Genomic DNA, 18,665 nt, shown 5'->3' on the forward strand with positions numbered 1-18,665 from the left:
TTTTCTGAAATTCTCATGAGGTTCACCTCTGCATTTTGAAACAATTCAGTGAATTTAATTTTCTGACCTGTGAATGTTAATAAAATAAACTGCACACACACATATCCACACAAATTCTCTCTAAAGTACTTGGTTTAGTCCTTTCTTCCACCCAGGACACGAGAATTCAGAATAATCTCCTTCCCTTCTACAGATAGTTTAAAAATCTTGAGAGATCCTATCTCTAGAAGGCCCCAGAACATAATTGAGTGTGCAAATGAAATTCTTTACTACGGTCACAAACAATAATCCAATTAACATGTATTTGCGTAATGCCTTTAAAATCATTCTAAACCCAAAACGACATTCATCTTTGAAGTATAACGCAAAACAAGTACCATATCCCAGCATACTCCAGTTCACACTTTGCACTGGAGAGTATGAAACAGCATCAAGATTGCAAAAGCAATTATTCCAGTTATCCAGATGTGATTTTCAATCATTCTAAGAAATGTGTTTTTTTTTTTTTAGCAGTTCTTATTCCATGGCACCACTCACAGCTCTCACGCTGGTGCAGTGCTTACATCTCTTCATTATTAATTCAGCTCATGGAGCTTAATTGGACAAGGCTAGAGCGAATTTGACAAACATCACAGCAGCAGAAAAAGCAATCACTCTTTCAAGATGAAAATTTGTTTGATGTCTTACTGTGTAACTCATTTACTCTCCTCAGGAGTCATGTGACCTGAATGTTAATCAGCCATTGATTGGTTTCTCTCCTTGGACAGTCACGTGACTCGAATATTAATGGACTGGCACTCAGTAGCTGTACTGTTAGGCAACCTTGTGATTGGCTGCCAGGTTAAGATACGGAGATAAGTGGGTGCTTGATGAGCACTTGACAGAACTTCACAGAAAATTAAGGCCCTAAAATAGCATGAGAAAGTCTTGTCAAATCAAGCATGATTATCATTGAATGCTTAAGGAATTCATCATCTGCATGAAATTGATACACTTCAGCACCAGCAGGCCCTGTAGTCAGCAGGGACTCATCAGATTTTTATTTATATGTGTTCACCAAATCACATTAATTCTGAGAGCTAAAACATGCTAAGGATGAAGGTTATTTTCTATTCAATCTAATTTATCTATGACAATAATCATCACTAATAATGTGTCAAATTGGATTGCAGTCATTTTATGCATGCATGCTGATTTGGAAAATAGTGTTAAACCATCCCGCGGTAATTAACAACTGGTAAAGGTATGCCGGGCCTGAAGTAATCAGCATATCTAGATGGAAAATTAAGTTTTATAGAATGGATTTATAGATACATATCCTTATTTAATTCGGAATATAAATTATTCCTGGTAAAAGCCGACATCATTTTTATAACACCATTAAGACCAATAACCATTGAGGGACTTGCATCCTTAATTTGCTCCATCCTTCATTTTTTTCTCTCATTTTCTGTGGTTAACTTTCTAATGGGTGTCACTTCCTTCTTGGCAAGTCCTCATTCTAGCGGGTTTGGTAGGGCTAAGAGCTGAATGAATATGCATCGGTTTAAGTGTTAATCATGGATGAAGGACAGGGCATCATACCTCTTAATACACAAAGCTTTATAATTATTGGTGGGGGTTGGCAGGTGGGCACTGGGGAGAATACAAAGAGGGGGGCGGGGACAGACTTTGGCCTTTTGGTGTTTCTCTATTATTTCTCCTCACAAAAGGACAATAGGAAATTTTGCAGATTAACTCATAAGGGATTAATGTTTCTTGAGGAATCACTTAAGCCTAAATTGCTTTTGTGGAAATAACTTTTACGCAAGGCGAGTTGTGTCGTTGTTGTTGTTTTAAATAACCTCCTGGTTTATAGGACATTCTAGAAGGAACGGAGTATTGGGAGTAATGAAATCTTAAAGAAATGTTTAGACCCTTTGGTGAGTGTGGCTAAAATGTTGGAGAGGAGCATTACACTTTGAAAAGAAGAGCGAAATAAATGTTGTTTCTTTCCCACCGCTGCCCCTATCCCCCATCTTAATCTCCTGAGCAACCAGGACTGCCCCTACTCTCTCCCCCTCGCTCAGGAGGTCTCTTTATTGATTAAATGAATCTGCTCCAAAGGCTGGCTCCCAGGCTCTTTGATCTAATCCGATCTGATTTTATCCTATCGCTTCAGCAGGACATCAGGGAATTAACAATAAGCAGCTTTACCACAAGTGTTTAATAACTCAACACAATCTCCTTATGCCTGCGAGCTGCTCATATGCTCCCATCCAGTCCACAGCAAACAGTGTAACGGATTGGCCATCCCCACCCCCCCACCGCCCCGGCCTGAACCTGAGGAATTTTCATGCACTATGAAACTAATCGCTTCAAGTTCCTTCATAAGTCACACAAAGCAGATTTTAGCATCTTAACAAATTGGGAAAAAAAAAGAGCCAACCAGTAGGGTGGGGTGGGAGTGGCAGAGAGGACTGGCCCTCCAGCTAAAAGCAGGTGGGAAACAGGCAGGCCCTCCAGTACTGCAGTGGGGGAAGGGGGCAGATGTAAAATAACTTCTGTCTTCTCAAGCAATATGTTTCTCATCTCCTTAAATTTTAACATGAATGAAATTATTTGGGCAGGCTCAAACCTAACAATGCTCCAAGCTCACAGTGACCTTATTTATTTATTTATTTTTCTGCTGTGATGGAAACGATGTGGTTTCAACAACAGGCCTCTTGTTATTGTTCCTGTGACAGCCCTTGAAGTATGCAAGAAGCACACAATTAAACAAGGATTGTGCGTCCTGCGTGGTGCAGACAGCCGAGATGTTAGGCTGAAATGGTATGTCCCCTGGCTTTCAAACCAGCATACACGCATAAAGGGGCGTCTTAAATGATCACTTAATTACAAAATGCCATTCTTGAAATGCTTTTTTTCCTTTTACACTCAGGGCTGTCCATATGTATATCCCTATCTCTATATTGCAGCGGTAGAACTGAGTAATATCTTATTCCCCTCCAAAAAAAAAAAAAGCATCATATCACAAGCACAGATAGTAAAGGTGATTCTCTCCTCTTGTAAGGCAGAAATTTTGATTCAAGCACTCACCCTTATGCCACAATAGACAGAGCTTGTGAGGAACTGGGAGGCAAAATGGGCTTGTGAAAGCTGCCAGATTATTAGCGCCATGGGGAAAATATCACTCTAGCATTAATCTGAAATAAAACATCTCTCAGTTGCTCTATTTAATACCTACCGTACATCAGAATTACCCATAAAAACATGTTTCATAACAGAAACAGCCCTAGCTCTCCACCTGTCACTGTTCTCTCCATTACGCTGGCAGTTCTGCGATTTCTCACTACATCAGCAGAGTAACGAAGTGCCCTCTAACTGAACATCTGGGGGCAGGAGGAATTTTATGACTCAGGTTCAGGCCAGATTACTATTACTATGGTGAAACCGTTTTCCATATCCCCAGGGCCCAGGGTACTAACAAATTCACTCAGATACGGCTGGATGCTTCATTATTGCTTTCCTAAGTAAAAACATTTATTTTTATATCCTTCTCCATCCACATCCATTCATCAGTATTTATCCAGATTTTCCCACCATTATAGGAGTTCAACACTTTGAGACACCCCCGTTCCCAAAAAAAGTCGACTCCAATTTCGTGATCTACTCAATATGGAATGGAACACTAGCATGAATAGTGTTATTTTTTCCTCTTTGGAAATGACTTTTGCCTTACTTTTTTTTTTCCAGATAAATTATGTCATAACAGAAAAATCCCTGTGAAGTTCTCCAAAGAACTCTATGCTGCTTCCAGACCCTGGAACTATAATTATGCCTTGCATAATTAAAACAGAAAGAACATCCCCTGCCAACTGTGAGCCCCCCTGTTTACATCACAAAGAGGTAGCAAAAAACAAATACCGTATGCTAACACATATATATAGAATCTAAGAAAAAAAAAAAAGAAGGTCATGAAGAACCTAGGGGTAAGACGGGAATAAAGACACAGACTTACTAGAGCATGGACGCCGCATAGCACAAGGAGATCAGCTCAGTGCTTTGTGACCGCCTAGAGGGGTGGGATAGGGAGGGTGGGAGGGAGGGAGACGCAAGAGGGAAGAGATATGGGGATATATGTACATGTATAACTGATTCACTTTGTTATAAAGCAGAAACTAACACACCATTGTAAAGCAATTATACTCCAATAAAGATGTTTAAAAAAAAAAACCAAAGAGGTAGCAAAATGTACTCTGGAAGGTTCCCGCCAAAGTAATTGAGAGGGCTGCCTGAGCCCAGCGCTGCTTTCTAAATATTGTCCATGGGTTAGGAACTGGAGGAGCAGTGGGGAGTGAAGGAGGGGAGGAGGACGCGCCAGAGGCCTATTGACTCTTCCTGCCTGGGCACGATGTCACGGAGTTCAGTGACTTTGGGGGCTGGAGTTGACTGAAGTCTTATGGCACGTTTAGCCCGAGTGCTTCTACTGGGGAGATTCAGACCTGTCACACGCCACTACATGGTGGCCTTCAGATGTTCTGAATCCCTGAACTCACACACAAAGGTTCAGAGCATTAGGCCACGGTGTAAACACATTCTTGACATCAAGGAGTACAAAGAGGATTCTTCTGCTTGCAGTTCAGTCAGTTCACAAGCTCGTCTTTCTTTGGAGCTTTCTTTGTAGGTTGCTGCAGTTGGAATATGAAAAGAGAGACACAGACACACAGAGAAAGACAGAGAGGCAGAGGGAGAAAGAAAAAAAAAAGGCACTGAGGAAAAAGGAAAAAACAAACAAAACAAAACAAAACCAAAGGCACAAGTTGAAAAAAGAATCCCTATAAAATAGAATTGCATTATGTTTTTGTGTATTTTTGAAACGTAGCCAAACTAAACCATTAAATGAGGATTTTGTTTCACAGAGTCTGCAAACTATTCAATGCTAACCCACTACACCAAGAATGTGGTGCCAACCAAAATATGTCAAGATCAGTAGTGCTCAATAAAATCTCTAAACCAAATGACATGTAAGCTGTATTTCATGATTAGAGCGCTTCCTTATGTCAAGGAACATACATATTAACTTGTTTAAACACAGAGATGGGCTGTCACTCTGTTTGTCAAAAGCAGAGGAAGGAGAATCTAGTGCTTCCCAATCCCATCCAGATGATGCTTCACGCTTTCTATCTTCCTGGCAGACAGCACAGACCCCATCCAATTAATCTTTACATCTGAGAGAGGAGGAACTGAAGGAGAAGGAGGGAGAGAAAGAAGGGGAGAGGGAGACAGACCACTTCCCACTTTACCAAGCAGGGCAGTAAAAGCAGGGTTTGCAATTGCTTTGCTCAAGGCCCTGACACAAATAGAGAGCTGGGACTAGAAGAAAAAATGCTTACTTTTTTCTACCAACTCACCAAAATTACAAAATACAAGCACCTTGAAACTTTTTTTTTAATCCAGAGAATTAACAGTAGCATAAAGCTTTAATGTCTACAAAGGGCTCAAATATATACATATTTTCACACTGAATCCTCACCACTGTCCTAGCCATTTATATATTATTATTCCCATTTTACAAAAGAGAAGCCCAAGTCTCAGAGATGAAGTGACATGCCCAAGCAGCTCCTCCAGAAACAAGGAAAACCAGAGCAGGACGCCTCTGTTTCAGGCCTCTAAACCAAATGGGAACTACACAAAACACGGCATCCCTTTCTGCACCAAAATGTGTGAGTTTGAGCAGGATTCTAAAAATGTAGAGGAGCAATTATCTCATTCTCTGTCACCAGCAATGAGCTGCTGCGTGCTTCTACCTGGCAGGAGGATGAAAGGGAGGCTGTTCTCTCGTTTACAAAATACAGTAGTAAGATATGTGATTATGTTAGGAACACTTGAGGGGTCTTTTGTGTGAAAAGGAAAAACCAGAGCATACCTCATCTGTTATTTGGGTGTTTTTTCACTTGTGTGAGCCTGGCAAACCCCCACTGATGCTGATACAGCAAAACAGGGTGCTCCCACAGCAGACTTGGAGCTAGAGCTGCTTCCATCTTCTGCACCCACCTGTCCCCCTACAGCCACAGCATCCTCGTTCTCAGGGACCCTCTTGATGCTGGTGAATCAGTGCCACCTTGTACCTGCCACACAAGCCTTGGGGTTGCGGTAGAAGAGAACTGGAATTCAAACTAGTGTCTCCTCTGACATATCACAGTGTGGCTCCTTCCAGTAAGTCTGCCCTTCGCACCGCAGCCCGAAGGGGCCAGGGACACCGAAATGTGTTGGGAATGTCCATATTTCCACCCCCCGACATCCTCCTTAGCCTGATGAGAAGCCCAGACTTTCAAGATTTAGGCACTGTGTGGCATTCTGGCTTCGTTTCCTGACACTCATCCACATGCACCTGACTCCAGTCATGCTTAACAGATGACTTCCGTTATGGGCTGAATTGCATCCCCCTAAAAATTCCTATGCGGAAGCCCTAACCCCCAGAACTTGAGAATGTGACTATACTTGGAGAGAGGGCCTTGAAAGAGGTAATTAAAGTAAATGAGGTCATATGAGTGGTCCCTAATCCAACATGACTAGTGTCCTTAGAAGAAGAAGAGATTAGGATACAGAGAAAAGACCATGTGCGGACAAAGCAAGAAGGCGGCTGTCAAGCCAAGGAGAGATGCCTCAGAAGAAACCAAACCTGCTGACTCCTGCACTTCCAGCCTCCAGAACTGCGAGAACATTAATTTCTATTTTTTTTAAGCCACCCCACCTGTGGTATTTGGTTACGGCAGCCCTAGCTAACTAATATAGCTTCTCATTCAAAGCCGTGTCGTGATCTTTCACACAGCCCCGGAGTCCTGAACACCAGCCCCTCTGCCTGGAACATGCATCCCTTGACTACTGGCCTTGTGGACACCTCTTCATCTCCAGTGTTCAACTCAAATGCCAGGTCTCCTCCTCCATGAGGCCTTCCCAGCTAACCGTGGGCACCCAATAAATAGCTCATCTGTGATTACATGAAGCCCGTGACATACCTTTATTATGTGGCCATCCCCCGCACTTATCTGATGGCCTGTCTCCTAGTAGTCATCCAGTCTTATGGAAAAGGGACACCCTCTTACTCATTTCCCCAGCCTAGCACAATGCCCATCAAAGAGCAGACATTCAATTAATGTTTGATGAAAGGACAAAGGGGGGCGTGGAAGGAAGCAACAACAGCAACAGCAAAAATAACTAAACCTTATCGAATGTTTACTATGTGCCAGACTCTATTCTAAATGTTACACTTGTATCAACCAGCTGTATCCTCCCAATAACCATATGAAGTAAACATTATTGTTTATCCTCATTTTACTGGTGAGGACCAAGGCATACCAAAATAAGTAATTTGCCCAAGGTCATAAAGAGCCAGGGATTTAAAACCATGTACCTGGCTCCAGCGTTGACATTCTAAAGAGGATGTCTTTCAAGGAGAAAGAAAAGGAGAAAAGGAAGAAGACAGGAAAGGAACAAAAGAAGGGAAGAAATCACCCACCGTGTAAACTTGGGCAATATACTTCAACTCTTTGAAACTCAGTTTCGTCATCTGCTTGTCTCAGGAAAGGCTCCAGTGAGATAACATATGAGAATACATTCTAATTGCAGAGGGCTGTAGAATCACACAGCCTCTATTATCAGTAGCCAGAAATCAATCAAGCTGCCTCACAGGCCTTCAACTTGAGAATTTTCAGTTAGAGACATTCTGCATGGTGGATAATCCTGAAGAGATACATTCAAGGCAGAGAAGAATGGGGTAGTCAAAGATGAGCATTGCAAAGAAATACTTCTCTGCCTCCCACCGGGGGCCAGAAGTCGCCTTGCCTTTTTCCAGAACTCTAGGAGAACCATTCCCCTTGTAATCTCTCGGCCCCCTGGCGTTGTAAATTCCACCTGACCTGGTCAGGAGGGTCTCTGAGGATACCCTACAGGGGTGTTGCCTCTGGTTCGGAAACCACAGATTACATCCTTGAGAGGCCTACAGATCAATGTTATATTAAAATTTCAGGTTAGTAATCTAGTTTACTGAACTTAATATTCCGACCTGGGATTCCGATGTTACCTGTGGGGTGGAAGAATTTCCTGTACTATTTTCAAACTGGACTTTTCTGGTTTTGGTTTGTTTGTTTTTTAAATACTGTCTTCAATGGGGCATCTTCATCTCTCTTTTTTTTCTTTGATTCAGAAATGCACAGAGCATGAAACAAGGACAAATGGGACCTGGTAAAGGCACAAGTTCTGTTGTTCTACAGCTGCAAAGACTCCTTTTCTTTGGCAGTTTTCAGATGACCTACTTACCTAGGCAGGGAGCAGAGTGGTTAAAGCGCTTGAGGAAATCAACTGTAAATAGAAAGCCTATGTTTAACATAATCCCCTCCAGATGATTCCCCCATCCTCCAGTCACTGTAATCAACCCTGTTGCAGCAGGTGAAGGTGCTTGATTATCTCCCTGTGGCATTATGTCTCACCACATAGCTGATAATAAACTGATGGATTATCAAACAAGATTACAGCTTTAGCAAATAAAATCATGTTTTGTGTTAAGAGAGAAAATGCTTACTATCCCTATCTACCTGGCTAAATATTTACATATCACAGGCTTTCTAGGGTCCCTGTTCTTTCAAATCTGATTTTTTAAAAACAACACAAAGGTTAAGTTAACAAAAAGGGAACACACTGTGCTTTCGACACCAAGCTAAATACACCTCTGGGAGAAAACAGGTGCTGCCCAAAAGGTAGAAAGAAATCCAAGGCCTCAGGTGCTGGTGAGATAGATCAATGGGTACATGTGACCAAAAAAACTGAGCTGAATGTGTTAGGAGGGATTCAAATGCTTACTTTAAAGGGAACATAAGTGAAAGAGAATAGAAATCCAAAGCATGCAGGCAGCTCTGTGTGTGTGTGTAAGAAGGGGAGCAATGGGCTTGTATATAAGTCTCATGCTGGCCTGTTGCTTTATACCTTCCAAAGCCCTTTACCTTAGTTGCCTATATTCCTCTCCCTGCCTCCCCGCAACCCAGTTTCTCCCTGTTTTTCCCAATCTCTCCATTTTACAACTGACACAAAGGGAAGCCTAGGGGAAGTTATGTGACTTGCAAAAGGTCCTGGAAGGCAGGCCTAAAACACAAATTTTCTGATTCCCAGTGCAGCCCCCTTTCTGTTGCACCTCTCTACTCTAACACAGGGATGTTCTTCTAAAGGACAGGAATGGCAGAGAGGGTTTTTTTTTAAAGCTTCGTGTAGTCATATTGACAAATCTGAAGTTGATTTACTATTTGGTTTAAGATTTGTGGACAGAAATGGATGTAATGTAAATCGGAAACAGGCATTTTAAAAGGCCTATCTTTCAAGAGAGGGAGAGAGAAACAGAGAAATTGGCTTGGGAATGGTCTACTGGTCAGTTTAAATTTGTTAAGATCCCAAGGAAGAGTACAAAGCATGGATAACCAACCTGGCTAGTTGTGGAGCAAGTTATTTCAGATGATATGACTTCCTTCTCTGAATGACAGATCATGCAAACATGGAAGGGCAAAGAGATGTGATTCTCTGCATGTGAAATTCAGAGAAGTTCTTGGTTCCAATGTCTCTCAACTGCCACACACAAAATAGCACTGGGCTGACCTTCATTGCGAAGGAATTTCTGTTCAGTAGTCTAGGGAGGTCCACAAAAGCACAAGGCAAGATGCTCTGCACTTGCACCTCCACTTTGTCATGGGGCTTGTGGTCTTCCAGGCAAATCAACCAGAGTGATCCTGGAGTGAGAACGCGCTGCCTCTCTGGCACTGCCCGAGGAACCAGTGTTCCACATACATACCCACTACTAATGAAGAGTCTCGAGAGAAAAAATAATTAGCGTAACACATAATAAAAACATAATAATGGTATGTCATCTACAAAACGTATCAAATATAAACTAGTGAAATCATGACTTTTCCCTTTTAAAAATTAGAAATGTGAAAGAAGTTTTTAAAATACAAGCAATACAATAAACAATACATTTCAAATTATCTACACGTTTATATATAAACTAAATATCAGCAATGAAAGTACATCTTCCATTCCCCACAATCTTCCTTTCCCCATTTCCAGAAGGATTATCTCTACATTTAGTGTGTATCTTTCCGGCTCTTTTTCTGAGATGTATATCTTTTCTGTTATATATATTTAAGTATTATATATATTTAAGTATAATTAAATGTATATACTAAAATATATATGTGTGTATATATATACTTTATACATGATTTTGCCACTTTATTATTATTTTTTTAATATTATGTGTGAAAGATCTCCTCTGGTTAATAGACAGAACTCTACTTCAATCTTTTTTTTTTTTTTCTGTTTTCTTTTTTGTGGTACGCGGGCCTCTCACTGTTGTGGCCTCTCCCGTTGCGGAGCACAGGCTCCGAACGCGCAGGCTCAGCGGCCATGGCTCACGGGCCCAGCCGCTCCGCGGCACGTGGGATCTTCCCGGACCGGGGCACGAACCCGTGTCCCTTGCGTCGGCAGGCGGACTCTCAACCACTGTGCCACCAGGGAAGCCCCTCTACTTCAATCTTTTAAACTGCCACTTAGCATTAAAGAATATGGATAGTCCATACATATTATGGATTCTCCTACTGACGGACATTTAGGTCTTTTCCTATTTGGGGCTATTATAATCAATAATGCCATAAACATTCATGTGTATATTATTTTGTGCACATGGTAGAAATGCTGAATTGAAAGAAATGTCTGGTTTTAATTTCAATAGGTCCTGCCAAAATAACTATCAATTGACACTTCCATTTATTAAATAGTCCACACTTTGCTCTCTGATCTGAAATGTGAATTTTCTGTATAGTAAATACCCGCAATGTGCTTAGGACACTCTAATGTCTTTTGCAATTTATCTATCTGTCTCCTGTCATTTCAACACTATTTCAACTATGACGGCTGCAGGTCATGTTTTGATATCTGGTAGAACAAGTCCTCCTTCATTGTTCTTTTTTCAAAATCTTCATAGCTAATTTTGTACATTTTCTCTTTCTTGTAAAGCTCTTGCTACACATCAAAGAAATAAATATTAATTTTAAAATATGTGAGATAAAAAGAATAACAATAAAATGAAAACAAATGCAAAATGTCCTCAAACTTTTTTTCTTTTTTGGTTGCGCTGGGTCTGAATTGCGGCAGGCAGTTTCCTTAGTTGCGGCTTGCTGGCTCCTTAGTTGTGGCATGCGAACTCTTAGTTGCGGCATGCATGTGAGATCTAGTTCCCTGAGCAGGGATCGAACCCAGGCCCCCTGCATTGGGAGCACAGAGTCTTAACCACTGCACCAACAGCAAAGTCCCTCAAACATTTTTTTAAATCAGTATATCTAATTACACAAAAAATCCTGCTGGAATCATGATTGGGACTGTATTGAATTTATAGATTAACTAGAGAGAACTAATGTCTTTCCAATACAGAGTGTTCCCAAAATTAAAAACATAGTATTTCTCTTAATTTTAGAGAGTTTCTATGACCATCAGTCAAATCTTATATTTTTCTTCATATAAGTATGCACATTTCATAATAGTTTTTGTTGCTTTTGTGCATGAGGTGTTTTTATGATGCTTTCTGATTACTTAAATGGAGATCCAGATAAGCTTTGGTTTTTACAAATTGATATTGTGATAGTTACTAAACACTCTTAAGAGTTCAATGTTTTTCAGTTGATTCTTTTGGATTTTGCAAACAGATTATATAATACAGTGAAACACTTCACCTTTTCCTTCCCCAAATCATACTCATTTCTCCATATACTATTTCTTATTCTTACCTAAAAGCTTCAGCTAGGACCTTCGTTATAATTTTGAGTAGGGGTAGTGATAACAAGCCTTCCTGTCTTGTTCCTGCTTTCAATTGTATGCTCTGTTTTACCATAAAATTTTGTATTTGCTTTAGATTTCTGGTAGATACCCTCTATCAAGTTAATGAAGTTTCTTTCTCTAGCCTAGAAGTCATTTTGTTTTGATTATTTTAAATCACAAATAGATTTTGATGTACATGTTTTTTGCACTATTGAGATGAACCAATGGTTTCCCTCTTTTTAATGTAGGAAAATACATTAATAGATATCCTAGTGTTCAGCCATTATTGCATTCCTGGGATTAATACTATTTGGTAATGAATTTAATGATAATATTTTACTTGGAGTTCTATATTTATGTTCATAAGGCAGATTGGCCGAAAGTGGTCATTTTGTATGTGTGTGCAGTCATTGACAGTTTCGGTACCTCAACTATATAGAATGATAGTTTAGTTGGGATTATTTCCTTCTTATTTATTTAGTCCCTACTGGGACTAGCTAGTTTTTAAGTATTTGACGATTTAAAGCCCATAAAATAATCAAGGCCTTTTATCTTTTGGGGGGTAGATTTTTTTATTACCTTGTCAATTTCTTCTATGATTATTATTCTCTTTAGGTTTTCTACCACCTCTTGAAATAATATTAGTAATTTATATTTTCCTGTAAAAGTGACCCCTTTTCAAATAGATTTTGAACTTATTTCAAAGTCAAAGACATTATACTTTTTTTTTTCACTTTCCTCTGAATCTGTAGTTAAGTCTTCTCTTTTGTTTCTAAAGTGTATTTGTAGCCTTTCTCTTTTTTCCTGATCAGACTTATCAAAGGTTTTGTCTACTTCACACACCACTTCAAAGAAGTAGCTTTCAAATTTACAAAGTCTATTTTTTCTGTTTCTGTCATTAATTTATTATCACAATTCTTGTACATTCTTATTTATTTTACTGCTGCTTTTCACAATTACTGAGTTTTTTAATCTCTTATTTTCTAATAAGTGAATTAGGGCTGTAAAATTTCCTCTAAGTGCTGCATTAGCCATAGTCAATAATGTTGATTGGTAGAGCTTTCATTTTTGTTTATGTGTAAATGGTTAACAGTTTCTGTTTTTATTTCCTCTTTAAACCAGAAGTTATTTAGAAGAGTGTATTTTGTTTGTTTTTTGAAATGGGTAGATTAGGGGTAGAGGAGTCTTCTTTCCTTGTTACTATTTGCTGTTACTGTATTTTGTTCAGGGAATATGAACTATGATTTCTGCTCTTTGGAATTTGTGGAGGTTTTCCTAGTAGACTAACACATGGTCAAATCTGTAAATGTTCCATGGATGTTCAAAAATAGTGTAAATTCTCTACTTGATGAAGTTTATAAATATTTTAAATGTGTAAATTATATATGTTACAGCAGGATTATTAAATGTGTTTTAAAATTCTGTCTCTTGGGGCTTCCCTGGTGGCGCAGTGGTTGAGAGTCCGCCTGCCGATGTAGGGGACACGGGTTCGTGCCCCGGTCTGGGAAGATCCCATGTGCCGCGGAGCGGCTGGGCCCGTGAGCCATGGCCGCTGAGCCTGCACATCCAGAGCCTGTGCTCCGCAACGGGAGAGGCCACAACAATGAGAAGCCTGCGTACAGAAAAAAAAAAAAAAAAAAAAAAAAATTCTGTCTCTTGGATTTATTCATTTTTGAGAAAGTTGTATTAAATTCTCCCCCTATGATTGTGGGTTATACATTTCTCTTTGTATTTTCATTATTTTTTTTCTTTGCTTTGCTTTATATTTTATAACTTGTCCTGCATACAATTTCATGGGATATTGCATATTCTTGTCAAACTTTTTGTACTGTTTTTCTTTGTGGATGTCACATGTATTAACAGCACAATGTTGACTTTTTTCTTTATCCAGTGTTAAAGTCTGTGTTGTAAAGGAGAATTTAAGCCATTAAATAACATTAAGTACATTTAATGTGACTACTTATATATGTTTGACTTATTTATGACCACCTATTTTTATGTTTTCTATTTATCATTCTTTTGCATTATTTCTTTTTTGTTCTATGCCCTTTTTGTTGAATTATTTTTTTTTGAAATTTTCTGAAGAGGAATTTAATATTGTACAGCAAATAATCATAACAAGAATGATAAAGATATAATTTAACACTATTTTTAAAAAATAAATTTATGTATTTTTGTCTGCATTGGGTCTTCACTGCTGTGTGTGGGCTTTCTTTTTAGTTGCAGCGAGCGGGGGCTACTCTTCATTGCGGTGCGCAGGCCTCTCATTAAGGTGGCTTCTCTTGTTGTGGAGCATGGGCTCTAGGTGCGTGGGCTGCAGTAGTTGTGGCACACGGGCTTAGTTGCTCCGTGGCATGTGGGATCTTCCCAGACCAGGGCTCGAACCCGTGTCCCCTGCATTGGCAGGCAGATTCTTAACCACTGCACCCCCGGGAAAGCCCTAGATATCATTTCTTATGCCAGCTTATTTTATTTTTAAATAACTTAGAGTTAAGTGTTATAATTTTATGAGAGAAATGAGGTTCAGAAAAGATAAGTAAAATTTTTCAAGGTCACACTGCTAGAAGTGGCAGAGTCAATTTGTGCACCCAACCTCATCTCACGCTCAAATTTCTACCTGTACCACCTTACACATAACGATGTTTAACTCCTGACAGAGAATCACTCCCCAAATCACTGGTGCATCGACAAACTTGGGTGCCATTTTCAAACACTGTTGTTTCATTTTTCCCTTCCTTTTAGAATGTTTAAAAAATATATATTATTCTTAGGGATTGCCTTCACATTTGATTATTCACATTTTAATGTATATATCTTACCAATATCTAGAAATAATCAGTATCTCTATGATCCTCCTGGTCAAGGTGAGACTCTTAAAATACCTTTAATTCTGGTCCTAACTTTGTTTCCTATTCTCTAATCCCTGTACTCCCACACCTACTACTTACGGGCTGGAACTTCAGTGCCATGTTATTAACAACTGTTTCTATACTATGTGCCAATAGATCTTTTTTCAAATAAATTTTTTTATTTATTTATTTTTGGCTGTGTTGGGTCTTCATTGCTGTGCGCGGACTTTCTCTAGTTGCGGGTAGCGGGGTCTACTCTTCGTTGCGGTGCACGGGCTTCTCATTGTGGTGGCTTCTCTTGTTGTGGAGCACGGGCTCTAGGCACGCAGGCTTCAGTAGTTGTGGCACGCGGGCTCAGTAGTTGTGGTGCATGGGCTTAGCTGCTCTGTGGCATGTGGGATCTTCCCGGACCAGGGCTCAAACCCATGTCCCCTGCACTGGCAGGTGGATTCTTAACCACTGCACCACCAGAGAAGTCCCTGCCAATTGCTCTTTAGACTCAGCTATAACTTTAATGTTTTTTGGCCCAAATCTTTTTCATTGCTGTATTCATTCTGGTTTTCTTGTTATTTTATAGCAATATATTTTGAGGATTACTTTCAAAGATGGTCTGTGGTCATATACAAAAATATCTTTATTTTGTCCTCTTACTGGAACACAAATTTGGTTGAGTATAGAATTTGAGGTGCAAAATTGTTTGCTTTCAGCAATAGATTATCTTTAGTATTTTAGCATTATGTAGTAGTCACTGATTTTTTTTAAAAAAAGAAAGAAAAATGTGTTAAATTGTCCTGCTTGGGAAAAAAATTATTGAAGTTGATGTTTAATACATATAGGAGCTGTCTTTTTTTCCCCTCTAATTTTGCATGGGGCAAAGGAACTGAAACTTAAAATGGGATTCATTCTTATAAACCCTTATGTAGAATGAATTCTAAGTACTACCTTAGAAGAGATTAACAATATAAAGGAAACTGCAAGAGCTTTCTATGCCACTCTGATCACTTTCTAAAAAGTCTTGGAACTACATTCACTCTAGAAGGGGTCTGATTCAGGGAGGTAAAAATTGTTTTCTACAATAGTACTGTTGTTCAAATAATTAGCTATTGACAACAGGTAATTCTACTAACAAGAGAACCAGAGCATACCAATGTATTTCTATTTCTTTAAATTTTGCTGCAAAGTACTCTGTTGTTAATGCAATAATTTGCCACTAGAAATTGTCACATTTATCATTTAATAGCATTTTTTTTAAAGAAACATCTATTTACATAGAATTTTCGCCCAGTCTCTGTTCTCAATTACTCTAGTCAATGGAAAACTTAGTCATTCGGATCACAAAACTTAATCCAAAAAATACCATTCACCACATAAGTTTCATGGGCTATCGTGAAGAAGGAAGTAAAGTCTCTGAATGACTAGTTTTACCCACTGAAATCTCTAAGGTGACAGAGAACATTTTTTCCCCCTCTCTCTACTTTTCTCACCACCATCTCCTTCCTCTCAAATTTCCTTGTCATTGGAAAGGGAGAGAACTAACTTCACAGAATCATATACAAACTGATACACTCAGGTCACAGAGGAATTCAGTTTCCAACTCCTAACCTCCATTTAAAGGAGGGAGAGAAGGAGCCTTCCCTGTTGGTCGAGTGGTTAAGGCTCTGCTCTCCCAGTGCAGGGGCCCTGGGTTCAATTCCTGTTCAGGGAACTAGATTCCGCATACCACAACTAAGACCCAACATAGCCAAATAAATAAATATCTTTTAGAATTTTAAAAAAATAAAGGAGGGAGGTGGGGAACAGTACGGAACTGCTCTGACAACAGGCAGCCTCCCTTGAGAAAACAAGAGATGCCCGGGCTTGAGATATGAGTTAATCCAGAAACCAAATAGGAAAGCTTTTGTTCATTTACTGGAAGAGGAAGTAAAGAAATATGCCCAAACCAGGGGATATGGGTTGGCGAAAGGTAAGGATTCAAGATTTGGTATCTAGACTATGGAAACTCATCAAGACATCAGCATCAAACTGGACCCACTCGTTGCCTAAAACAACTCTAGAGATTAGGACTTTCCTTGTGAGTTTCTTTAGTGGATCAGTTTGTTTCAAACAGCCAAAAGGGTGGGTTAGCATTTGATAGCAGAGAGCTGGCTAGAATATAAGAACTACATGTTGTTGAATTCTAGTTTAAGGATCTTTGCACTACTCCATCATAAGTCAAATACCAGTAGTAAGACTTTCTTACAGCTTGCTCTGAGTGATGCAAAAGCAGATATAAAAAGTAACAGAGGGCTTCCCTGGTGGCGCAGTGGTTGAGAGTCCGCCTGCCGATGCAGGGGACACGGGTTCGTGCCCCGGTCCGGGAAGATCCCTCATGCGGCAGAGCAGCTGGGCCCGTGAGCCATGGCCCCTGAGCCTGCGCGTCCGGAGCCTGTGCTCCGCAATGGGAGAGGCCACAACAGTGAGAGGCCCGCGTACCGCAAAAAAAAAAAAAAAAAAGTAACAGACATTGGGTAAAAAGAGCTAAGATTATTTAACAGGAGCTAAAAGCAATCACTAAAGGCTACATTTTCTTATATTCCTATAACATAGCAATATTATTTTCATGTGATTGGGACTGAGTCACAAGCAATCTTTCAGTCTGCTATTTGGCAGAGTCCAAAAAGAGTGAGTTTCAGGGGGAACCGAAGGAGATGAAAAAATGTAAGGACTTGAGCACTAATGGTTCTGGTAACTGTAATGACTTCTCTTTATGTACCCATACTCTCCTTAGATAAAAAAAAATGGTGTCTTACAGGACAATAACATAATACCATTAAATTATAAATACCAAAGTGAATTGAAGTTTGTTTCACATTTACTGAAAGTCTAAACAAACTTCTTTTTAAAAAAAAAAATTATTTATTCATTCATTTATTTAATTTTTGGCTGCATTGGGTCTTCGCTGCTGCACGCGGGCTTTCTCTAGTTGCAGTGAGCGGGGGCTACTCTTTGTTGCGGGGCGCAGGCTTCTCATTGTGGTGGCTTCTCTTGTTGCGGAGCACAGGCTCTAGGCATGCGGCTTCAGTAGTTGTGGCACACGGGCTTCAGTAGTTGTGGCTCGCGGGCTCTAGAGCGCAGGCTCAATAGTTGTGGCGCACGGGCTTAGTTGCTCCACGGCATGTGGGATCTTCCCAGACCAGGGCTCGAACCCGTGTCCCCTGCATTGGCAGGTGGATTCTTAACCACTGCGCCACCAGGGAAGCCCCTAAACAAACTTCTTGATAATTAATCTCCAAAATGTATAAATCTGCTTCAGATTTGTGCACATAAATTATAATAAAGAACGTTGGTACGCAATTGGATTCGAAGTGCTTTTTAGTAAAGTACATAATGATGCATGCTGAGGGAATGCAGGTATATTTAATTGGATATAATTAAAATAATGATGTGTGTTTAAAATAATGATATATTAAAAATTTTTTTAATGTAAGTGGATGAAAAACCTGTAATAAAAAGTCAAAGCAGGGTTTCCCTGGTGGCGCAGTGGTTGCGCGTCCGCCTGCCGATGCAGGGGAACCGGGTTCGCGTCTCGGTCTGGGAGGATCCCACATGCCGCGGAGCGGCTGGGCCCGTGAGCCATGGCCGCTGAGCCTGCGCGTCCGGAGCCTGTGCTCCGCAACGGGAGAGGCCACAACAGAGGGAGGCCCGCATACCCCAAAAAAAAAAAAAAAAAAAAAAAAGTCAAAGCAGTAACTACTTTTTGATTACCTGATTATTCACAGAGCTAATACCTTTCATTTAACAAGTAACGCAGTAATGCTGTAATAATGTCACACTGGAGGGATCCAGCGAGCCCTGCAGAAAACGTGGGCCTTTGCTTCCCCCTCTTCAGGGAGTGTTTCCAGGTCTCTTCTCATGCCAACTTCCTTCATCAAAATGAATTTCCTCCAAGAAAGGTATAATTGCTAATTGGTGAAGCTGTGCAATGGGTACATGAGGGTC

General features: G+C 40.1%; 1 long non-coding RNA gene across 1 annotated transcript in view; it reads right to left on the reverse strand.

Annotated features, from left to right (window-relative positions):
* Nucleotides 1–4,292: 4,292 nt before the first annotated feature.
* Nucleotides 4,293–18,665, reverse strand: part of LOC129392412 (uncharacterized) — a 113,825-nt gene continuing 99,452 nt past the window's right edge. Inside the window, exon 4 of the long non-coding RNA XR_008618212.1 lies at nucleotides 4,293–4,670. This is a non-coding gene — a long non-coding RNA (uncharacterized lncRNA). The remainder of the gene's footprint in view (nucleotides 4,671–18,665) is intronic.

Source organism: Physeter macrocephalus, chromosome 9 (assembly GCF_002837175.3).
Source record: "Physeter macrocephalus isolate SW-GA chromosome 9, ASM283717v5, whole genome shotgun sequence".
In the NCBI taxonomy this organism is placed as follows: Eukaryota; Metazoa; Chordata; class Mammalia; order Artiodactyla; family Physeteridae; genus Physeter; species Physeter macrocephalus.